Below are 10,455 nucleotides of genomic sequence, written 5' to 3' on the forward strand. Positions count from 1 at the left end.
ACCGTTTTGGTGTGGTTTGGTACCGTAACGAAGTACTCGTAAGGTATCGTACCGTTTTGGTGTGGTTTGGTACCTTATGAATGTACTCGTACGGTATTGTACCGTTTTGGTGTGCTTTGGTACCGTATGGATGTACTCGTACGGTATTGCACCATTTTGGTGTGGTTTGGTACCGTAACGATGTACTCGTAAGGTATTTTACCGTTTTGGTGTGGCTTGGTACCGTATGTGTAATATTCCAAAATTTTTAATAAATAAAAATTCCGTAATATTAGCTTTTCTTTAAATTCTTGTCTTAACTTATTAAATTCCGATTAATTAGTTAAAGACCGCTTAAAATCAAATCAAGTTTTCAAAATTTAAAAAAAAATATATTCTTTGATAATCGAGATTACTTATTCACTAAGAAAGACCATGATTAGCGTCGAAATGATTTTGTGACGTTACGATTAAATTCTTAGAATTTTTCGAAAAAAAAAATCGAAAACCAGACGATCGATCACCGCGAGACTTGTTTCGGCGTATACCCGTACCAATTCCTACACTCACCCACACTAGAATATTTTTTCCTCCTCCTCTCCCCCTCTCTGCCATCTCTCACCCGAGCACACCCCCCTCTCTCTTTTCTTCTCCTTTCCAGCCTATTGCCCTGCAAAAGAAAAAAAAACCTAGCTGGCAACAGCTATCTCCAGCTGCCACCAGCTAGCTCCAGCCATCCACCACCACCTCTGCCATCTCTCTCCTCTCCTTTTCTCTCCAAACCTCTATAAATACCACCCTTCCCCTCTCCATCCGAACCACAACAAACTCAACCCTCTCTCACCCTTTTGTGTGTCCATAAACCAGTAGAGAAATTAGAAGAGAGACCGAGTTCCGGCCATGGCCGTTTAGAGAGAGAAACCGAGAAATAAAAGTGGGTTTTCCACTTGCACCACCTCTTAATCCGAATTACCACTTCCAAACATCCATAACCACCTCAAGAAACTCAGGACCCTCCTCCAATACCCCAGAGCCGAGCCGATCAGCCGTGCTCCGGTCGTTTCTCCGGCGAGCCGAAAATTTCAAAAACTCGTTTAAAACTTGTTTTGATCAAACCGAAGGTATGTACCTCTTCTCCTACTCTCCCTAAGTATAATAGAGTGGTTTTGATGTGTTAAAAGGGCTTGAAATGAGCCCGAACGAGAAAAAAAAAAAAAAAAAAACAGAAAGCTTACTGTTCGTTTGCTGTCAGATTCACCATTCTGATATTATTTCTGGTCCCGACTATCTATTTGATATTATTTATGTAGACGATGACCCTTTTGATATTTATTTTAAAATCTTTATGATATTATTATTATGAAAAACTACTGACTTGATATTATTTTATGACGGCATAATATCAGTTTAGTATAAAACGTGATAATTATATCACTTTGATTTATCTAATAGATTAAGTGGATAATTAGTAATATTTTTGTAAAAAAAAAAGGGATTTGGATTATAGGTATGCTCAAATTCCTCTTACTAATTGATAAATACAAATAATATGTAAAAAAAAATATTTTAAATTAATACTTTTATTTAATTTAAAAGAAAAGGAAATTTGTAGATAAAAAGTATTTATAATATTAGTTTAATATTATTAGAAGTAATAACCATCCTTGTGATAATTATTGTAAAAAAAAAAAAATTATTTTAAACTATTTAGTAATATGTGGATTATTTTATAAAATCGTAATAACTATTAATTTGTCATTAAAGATTAAAATCGTAATAATTATTAATTTATCATTTAAGATTAACATGGTAATAATTATTAATTTGTTATTAAAGATTAAAATAGTAATAATTATTAATTTGTGATTATAGATAATAAAATTGTGGAAACGAATTTCATGGATTTCAATAAAGTTGTTTTTGTCTTATTGTTACTACGTGAACGTAGAAATTAGACAATAGGTACCCCGGGTGGTATTCGTACGTTGGAATAAATTGATTAGACGTTAAATCCCTAAGGAAAGTGAAATTATTGTTTATAGTCACAGTTGTGACGTTACGGTCAGGAGATAACCAGAGTGGCCGAGGACCGTGGGTTTCCTGAAAGAATGGTCGTCGGTATCGGCACTTGTGGTTTAAGACCGGTGGATTATCATCTTGCGAACCCTGATTATGGCACTGTTGGATTTATCTTCCGGATATTCCGGGGGTGGATTTATTGGATGAAACCGGAGTATGGGTATCATTTCTCGCGGTTGGTTGGTTATCATTCGCTCCTTGTGATGGTACAGCCGAGTTCGACCCGACACGTAGTTTGGTCTTATTCGTCTGGGACCCCAGGCTGGGCAAGCAAGGGGAGGGTAAATCGGCAGAGTCGCCATAGTTCAGAGGTTGTTTGGGAGGATTATTTCTCATGGTAGAGAAATCTAGAAATCACCTAAGCACAAGATAATTCATAATATGCTCCTAATTGCTGTAACTTTATTATTCATGCTTGTATGTTATGGGTTAATGGGTTTAGAGGCATCTACTGGGTGATTTTTCACTCACGGATACATTCGTATCCTGGTAAATCGGTTGCTTCGGCGATCAATTTGCCAGAAGCTGCAGGTAACGATGGCATAGAAGATCAGCCTTGCGAGCCAGATCCGTACTATTCAGGAGAGATACCAGGGGCAGAGACTGAGCAAGATTATGCTTGGAATCCATATCAGAACTAGTGTCGCTCTGAGTTATTGCTCTGTGACGTCATGTCACCCAAAGGCCTCCGTACATGTGGGGTAGAGCATATTAATGTCAACCTTAAGCTGTAATAAGGAGATATTGTTCCGTATTTTGTAATAATAAGAATATTATTTATGCTAAGTATAATATATTAATGCTTCCGAAATTCCTTGGAAAATCGGGGCGTTACAACTTGGTATCAAAGCATAGGTTCAACCCTCAGACTTGGGTAGGTTGGGTAGATCACATCCGAGAGCGTAGCTCGATCGTATTTATTACATATGTGTTCCTCTAAACCTATCAGTACTATATAATCAAGAACGTACGGTGAGAAAACATGAGTCTGACTTCGTAATGAATTACGTGCTTTTGTTAATAGTTCGTATACTTCCAAAAATAGTTTTGACTTATATAGACCCCTTTTTGACTAAAGTTTCGAACACTTGAAGATGGTAAACACTCGCTCGGGAAATGGAACCTTTGATAACGGAGACAACCCTCATCGCGCTAGTACAAGTGGCGGAAACAATGGCAACAACCCTAACGGAAACCTCGGGGGACTTGACGTGGCACAGTTGGCACAAGTGATAGCCGCTGCAGTGGCAGCAGCCTTGCCACAGAACAATGAACCCCGCCATCTGGCATCGCAGCAGGGCCGTCAGCCTAGGAACAGAGACCAGCTATTGGATGCCTTTTGCAAGCGTCGTCCACCAGTTTGGAGTGGAGAAGCTGACCCCACAGCCGCCGAGGCTTGGCTAAAGCAGATCACCAAGTTTCTGGACACAATGAGTATCACGAATACAGAGGACCGCATCGCCCTAGCTGCCTTTCAGCTGCAGGGAGAAGCTGGTCATTGGTGGGATCTAATAAAGGCCACCAACAATATGGCGACCATGACGTGGCAACAGTTCGAAGATCTTTTCAATGAGAAATATTTCCCGGAACCAATCAGAGATGCGATGTCGCGAGAATTCATGGACCTGGAGCAGGGGACGATGACCGTCTCACAGTATGTCACGCGTTTCGAGACTTTAGCGCGACATGACACCAGCCTAGTGGCAACTCCTGCTAAACGGGCAAAGAAGTTCGCTTGGGGACTCCACCCTTCCATCCGAAAGAGTGTGGTATCTCAAGATCACCGTACATTTGCTGCAGCTGTCCAGTGTGCGCTCACGATGGAACGTGAAAATGCTGATTCCAAGGTTGTATGGAACAACCTCAAGAAAGGAGGATCATCATCTGGAGGGCCGGTTCGTAGCAACAGCCATAATAACAACAACAAAGGGTACACTAACCAGAAGCCTTACTCTCAGAACAACAACCACAACAGTCGCCCTCAGCAACAGCAAGTGCAACCATGGAGGAACCAGGAATCCAGACAGGGACAGAGTCAATCCCAAAAGCCTGGACCAGTCCGCTGTTTTCACTGCTATGAAGAAGGGCATTTTAGGAATCAGTGTCCTAGACTGCAAAACAACAACTTCGGGAATCAGCCAAAGTTCCCACCAAGACCTGCTCAACCCCAAAACAACCAGAATAGGATCGGATGGAATCAGAATAATCAAAACCCGCCAAGGATTGGGTGGCACCAGAATCAGCAGCAGAACCGCCCGCACCAGAGCAATACAGCAGGAAAAGCACCAGCAGGGAACAACCAGGCAAACGGAGCTGGCAGGATCTTTGCATTGCAGGCGGAAGAGGAACAGAATGATCCCTCTATGATACAAGGTACACTTGTACTCTTCAACACTTGTGTACAAGCTTTAATTGATTCTGGAGCATCGCACTCGTTCATTTCTACTGCATGTATGAAATCACTTGGACTAGACACAGAACCCTTAAGATCGACGATGCAGGTTATTTCACCATTGGGGGGTAAGATATCTGTTAGATTAGTCTGTAAAGGGTGCGAAATAGAAGTCTCTGGACTGCGGATAACTTGTGATCTCAGAGTTATCGACATGGCGGACTTTGACATGATCTTGGGAATGGATTGGCTTTCTTCTTATCGAGCTGTCATAGATTGCCATCGCAAGGTGGTGACAGCTTATTCGAAGGAAGGGACGTGCTTCAAATTTAAGGGGAATAGACAAGATCCCGTCTCCACTTCATCAGCACACAAATCAAGACCACACAACCAACTAATGGGATGGTTAGCAAGTCTGTCACTTCAAGAGAATGATCAGATGGACTTAGACCTACCCCGAGTGGTGTGTGAATTCGAAGATGTATTCCCTGAAGAACTGCCTGGACTACCTCCGAAGAGGGAGATAGATTTCACTATTGAACTTCAACCGGGTACTGCACCCATATCTATGGCACCGTACAGAATGGCGCCAGTGGAATTGAAGGAGTTAAAAATTCAATTGCAGGAATTGCTGGACAAAGGTTTCATTCGGCCAAGTACATCACCCTGGGGAGCTCCAGCACTCTTTGTCAAGAAGAAGGAAGGAACGTTGCGATTATGTATCGACTACAGACAGTTGAACCGCGCGACGATCAAGAACAGATATCCACTACCGAGAATCAATGACTTGTTTGACCAACTGAGAGGGTCAACTTGTTTCTCGAAGATCGATTTGAGGTCCGGATATCACCAATTGCGTATTAGGGATAGCGATATTCCTATAACTGCATTCCGGACTCGATACGGTCACTATGAATTCTTGGTGATGCCGTTTGGATTGACCAATGCGCCGGCAGTGTTCATGTGCTTGATGAACAAGATCTTTCAGCCGTACTTAGACAAATTTGTGGTGGTCTTCATCGACGATATCTTGGTTTACTCACCAACAGAGGAAGCACATGAAGAGCATCTAAGAATCGTATTGCAAACCCTTAGAGACAATCAACTGTATGCTAAGGCTAGCAAGTGCGAGTTCTGGATGAAAGAGGTAAAATTTCTAGGACATGTTGTGTCGGAAAAAGGGATCTCCGTCGACGATAGCAAAGTTGACGCCGTTCTGAATTGGAAGCAACCCACGACGGTGTTTGAAATTCGGAGCTTTCTAGGACTAGCTGGGTACTACAGAAGGTTTATACAAGATTTCTCAACTTTATCCAAGCCCATGTTCCGACTAACTCAGAAAGGAGTCAAGTTCGTATGGAATGAAGCATGCGAGAAGTCATTCCAGGAGCTGAAAAGGAGATTGACCAGTGCGCCGATACTGATTATTCCTGAGAGAGATGTAGGATATTCAGTGTACTGTGACGCCTCAAGAGACGGACTTGGATGTGTGCTTATGCAGAATGGGAAAGTTATAGAATACGGCTCACGTCAACTAAAGCCACATGAAAGGAACTACCCTACGCACGATTTGGAATTTGCAGCAGTGATATTCGCCCTCAAGACTTGGCGTTATTACTTATATGGGGAAGAATTTGAAGTATTCACTGATCATAAGAGTCTGAAATATTTATTCACCCAGAAGGAGCTAAATCTGCGCCAACGACGATGGATGGAATACATGGAGGACTACAAGTTGACTTTGTCATACCACCCAGGCAAAGCCAATGTAGTTGCTGATGCACTTAGTCGCAAGGTCAGAGGACAAGTGGCAAGTATGGCGGTCAGAGAATGGAAGATGATGGATGAGATCAATGAGTTCAGACTTCAACCATCTCCGGAATCTAGCAGCGCATGCTTATTCACCATAATGGCTGCACCAGCGTTGCACAGAGAAATCCTGCTCGCTCAGACTTTCGATCAGGAGTGCGACTTTATTCAATACCAAATGGTGACCAACAAAGCAGTTACCGGATGGACAGTTTACCCTGACAAGAGTTTGAGATTCAGAGACAGGATATTTGTACCAGATATAGGGACTCTTAGAGAAGCAGTTCTGAAGGAGTTCCATCATTCCAACTTCGCTGTACATCCAGGGGGCAACAAGATGTATCATAACCTGCGCCGCCTGTATTGGTGGAGCGGAATGAAGAATGACGTGGCCAAGTATGTCTCCACATGCCTCACGTGCCAACAAGTGAAGGCTGAGCACAAGAAACCAGGAGGACAACTACAATCTCTACCTATCCCAGGATGGAAATGGGAGCACATCACTATGGATTTCGTCACAGGATTGCCTAGATCAGTCAATAACCACAATGCTATCTGGGTAATCGTCGATCGTCTGACAAAGTCTGCACACTTTTTACCGGTGCGAGTGACAGACTCCATGGACATGCTCAGCCGATTGTACATAAAGGAGATCATCAGATTGCACGGAGTACCGGTATCGATTGTGTCAGATCGAGAGCCACGATTCACTTCGGCATTCTGGCAAGGTTTACAGAAAGCGCTGGGGACAGATCTTAGGATGAGCACCGCCTTCCACCCTCAAACAGACGGACAATCCGAAAGGACGATTCAGACCCTAGAGGATATGCTTCGAGCCTGTGTACTAGATTTTCAAGGAAGTTGGGAGCGACATCTACCCTTGGTGGAGTTCTCTTACAATAACAGTTATCAGTCAAGCATAGAAATGGCTCCATTCGAGGCACTGTATGGACGCCCTTGCAGATCACCGATATGCTGGACCGAAGTAGGAGAGATACACCTACTTGGACCAGATCTTGTCAAAGAGACAAATGAGAAGATCAAAATCATCACTCAGCGGATCAAAACAGCACAAAGCCGCCAAAAGAGTTATGCTGACAGAAGAACGCGACCTTTAGAGTTCACCGTTGGTGACCACGTCTTCCTCAAGATCAGACCTAAACGTGGAGTCATCAGGTTTGGGAAGAAAGGAAAGCTGGCGCCTCGCTACATCGGACCGTTTGAGATTCTCGAACGAATTGGAGAGGTTGCGTATAGGCTAGCGCTGCCGCCACAGCTTGACAGAGTACACAATGTATTTCATGTCTCCATGCTGAGAAAGTACATGGCCCACCCTTCCCACATCATCAACTGGGAAGATGTCACAGTTGACGAGGACTCGACATTCGAGGAGAGACCCGTTGCAATCCAGGACCACGGAGAGAAGGTCATCAGAGGAAAAACAATCAAGCTAGTTAGAGTACTCTGGTTACACCGTGGTGTAGAAGAAAGTACTTGGGAAAGAGAAGATGTAATGAGAGAGAATTATAAAGAGCTTTTTCCCGTAGAGAGTGCACCATAAATTTCGGGGACGAAATTTTGTTAAGGGGAATAGGTTGTAATATTCCAAAATTTTTAATAAATAAAAATTCCGTAATATTAGCTTTTCTTTAAATTCTTGTCTTAACTTATTAAATTCCGATTAATTAGTTAAAGACCGCTTAAAATCAAATCAAGTTTTCAAAATTTAAAAAAAAATATATTCTTTGATAATCGAGATTACTTATTCACTAAGAAAGACCATGATTAGCGTCGAAATGATTTTGTGACGTTACGATTAAATTCTTAGAATTTTTCGAAAAAAAAAATCGAAAACCAGACGATCGATCACCGCGAGACTTGTTTCGGCGTATACCCGTACCAATTCCTACACTCACCCACACTAGAATATTTTTTCCTCCTCCTCTCCCCCTCTCTGCCATCTCTCACCCGAGCACACCCCCCTCTCTCTTTTCTTCTCCTTTCCAGCCTATTGCCCTGCAAAAGAAAAAAAAACCTAGCTGGCAACAGCTATCTCCAGCTGCCACCAGCTAGCTCCAGCCATCCACCACCACCTCTGCCATCTCTCTCCTCTCCTTTTCTCTCCAAACCTCTATAAATACCACCCTTCCCCTCTCCATCCGAACCACAACAAACTCAACCCTCTCTCACCCTTTTGTGTGTCCATAAACCAGTAGAGAAATTAGAAGAGAGACCGAGTTCCGGCCATGGCCGTTTAGAGAGAGAAACCGAGAAATAAAAGTGGGTTTTCCACTTGCACCACCTCTTAATCCGAATTACCACTTCCAAACATCCATAACCACCTCAAGAAACTCAGGACCCTCCTCCAATACCCCAGAGCCGAGCCGATCAGCCGTGCTCCGGTCGTTTCTCCGGCGAGCCGAAAATTTCAAAAACTCGTTTAAAACTTGTTTTGATCAAACCGAAGGTATGTACCTCTTCTCCTACTCTCCCTAAGTATAATAGAGTGGTTTTGATGTGTTAAAAGGGCTTGAAATGAGCCCGAACGAGAAAAAAAAAAAAAAAAAAACAGAAAGCTTACTGTTCGTTTTCTGTCAGATTCACCATTCTGATATTATTTCTGGTCCCGACTATCTATTTGATATTATTTATGTAGACGATGACCCTTTTGATATTTATTTTAAAATCTTTATGATATTATTATTATGAAAAACTACTGACTTGATATTATTTTATGACGGCATAATATCAGTTTAGTATAAAACGTGATAATTATATCACTTTGATTTATCTAATAGATTAAGTGGATAATTAGTAATATTTTTGTAAAAAAAAAAGGGATTTGGATTATAGGTATGCTCAAATTCCTCTTACTAATTGATAAATACAAATAATATGTAAAAAAAAATATTTTAAATTAATACTTTTATTTAATTTAAAAGAAAAGGAAATTTGTAGATAAAAAGTATTTATAATATTAGTTTAATATTATTAGAAGTAATAACCATCCTTGTGATAATTATTGTAAAAAAAAAAAAATTATTTTAAACTATTTAGTAATATGTGGATTATTTTATAAAATCGTAATAACTATTAATTTGTCATTAAAGATTAAAATCGTAATAATTATTAATTTATCATTTAAGATTAACATGGTAATAATTATTAATTTGTTATTAAAGATTAAAATAGTAATAATTATTAATTTGTGATTATAGATAATAAAATTGTGGAAACGAATTTCATGGATTTCAATAAAGTTGTTTTTGTCTTATTGTTACTACGTGAACGTAGAAATTAGACAATAGGTACCCCGGGTGGTATTCGTACGTTGGAATAAATTGATTAGACGTTAAATCCCTAAGGAAAGTGAAATTATTGTTTATAGTCACAGTTGTGACGTTACGGTCAGGAGATAACCAGAGTGGCCGAGGACCGTGGGTTTCCTGAAAGAATGGTCGTCGGTATCGGCACTTGTGGTTTAAGACCGGTGGATTATCATCTTGCGAACCCTGATTATGGCACTGTTGGATTTATCTTCCGGATATTCCGGGGGTGGATTTATTGGATGAAACCGGAGTATGGGTATCATTTCTCGCGGTTGGTTGGTTATCATTCGCTCCTTGTGATGGTACAGCCGAGTTCGACCCGACACGTAGTTTGGTCTTATTCGTCTGGGACCCCAGGCTGGGCAAGCAAGGGGAGGGTAAATCGGCAGAGTCGCCATAGTTCAGAGGTTGTTTGGGAGGATTATTTCTCATGGTAGAGAAATCTAGAAATCACCTAAGCACAAGATAATTCATAATATGCTCCTAATTGCTGTAACTTTATTATTCATGCTTGTATGTTATGGGTTAATGGGTTTAGAGGCATCTACTGGGTGATTTTTCACTCACGGATACATTCGTATCCTGGTAAATCGGTTGCTTCGGCGATCAATTTGCCAGAAGCTGCAGGTAACGATGGCATAGAAGATCAGCCTTGCGAGCCAGATCCGTACTATTCAGGAGAGATACCAGGGGCAGAGACTGAGCAAGATTATGCTTGGAATCCATATCAGAACTAGTGTCGCTCTGAGTTATTGCTCTGTGACGTCATGTCACCCAAAGGCCTCCGTACATGTGGGGTAGAGCATATTAATGTCAACCTTAAGCTGTAATAAGGAGATATTGTTCCGTATTTTGTAATAATAAGAA

At 41.3% G+C, this 10,455-nt stretch overlaps 1 long non-coding RNA gene across 1 annotated transcript; it reads left to right on the forward strand.

The window, feature by feature from the left end:
* Positions 1 to 341: 341 nt before the first annotated feature.
* On the forward strand, positions 342 to 2,844 carry LOC131301300 (uncharacterized). Its single transcript, XR_009191241.1, has 2 exons — positions 342 to 1,104; positions 2,584 to 2,844. It is a non-coding gene; the product is annotated as an uncharacterized LOC131301300 (long non-coding RNA).
* Positions 2,845 to 10,455: the final 7,611 nt, after the last annotated feature.

The sequence above is a fragment of the Rhododendron vialii genome, chromosome 9a (assembly GCF_030253575.1).
Source record: "Rhododendron vialii isolate Sample 1 chromosome 9a, ASM3025357v1".
In the NCBI taxonomy this organism is placed as follows: Eukaryota; Viridiplantae; Streptophyta; class Magnoliopsida; order Ericales; family Ericaceae; genus Rhododendron; species Rhododendron vialii.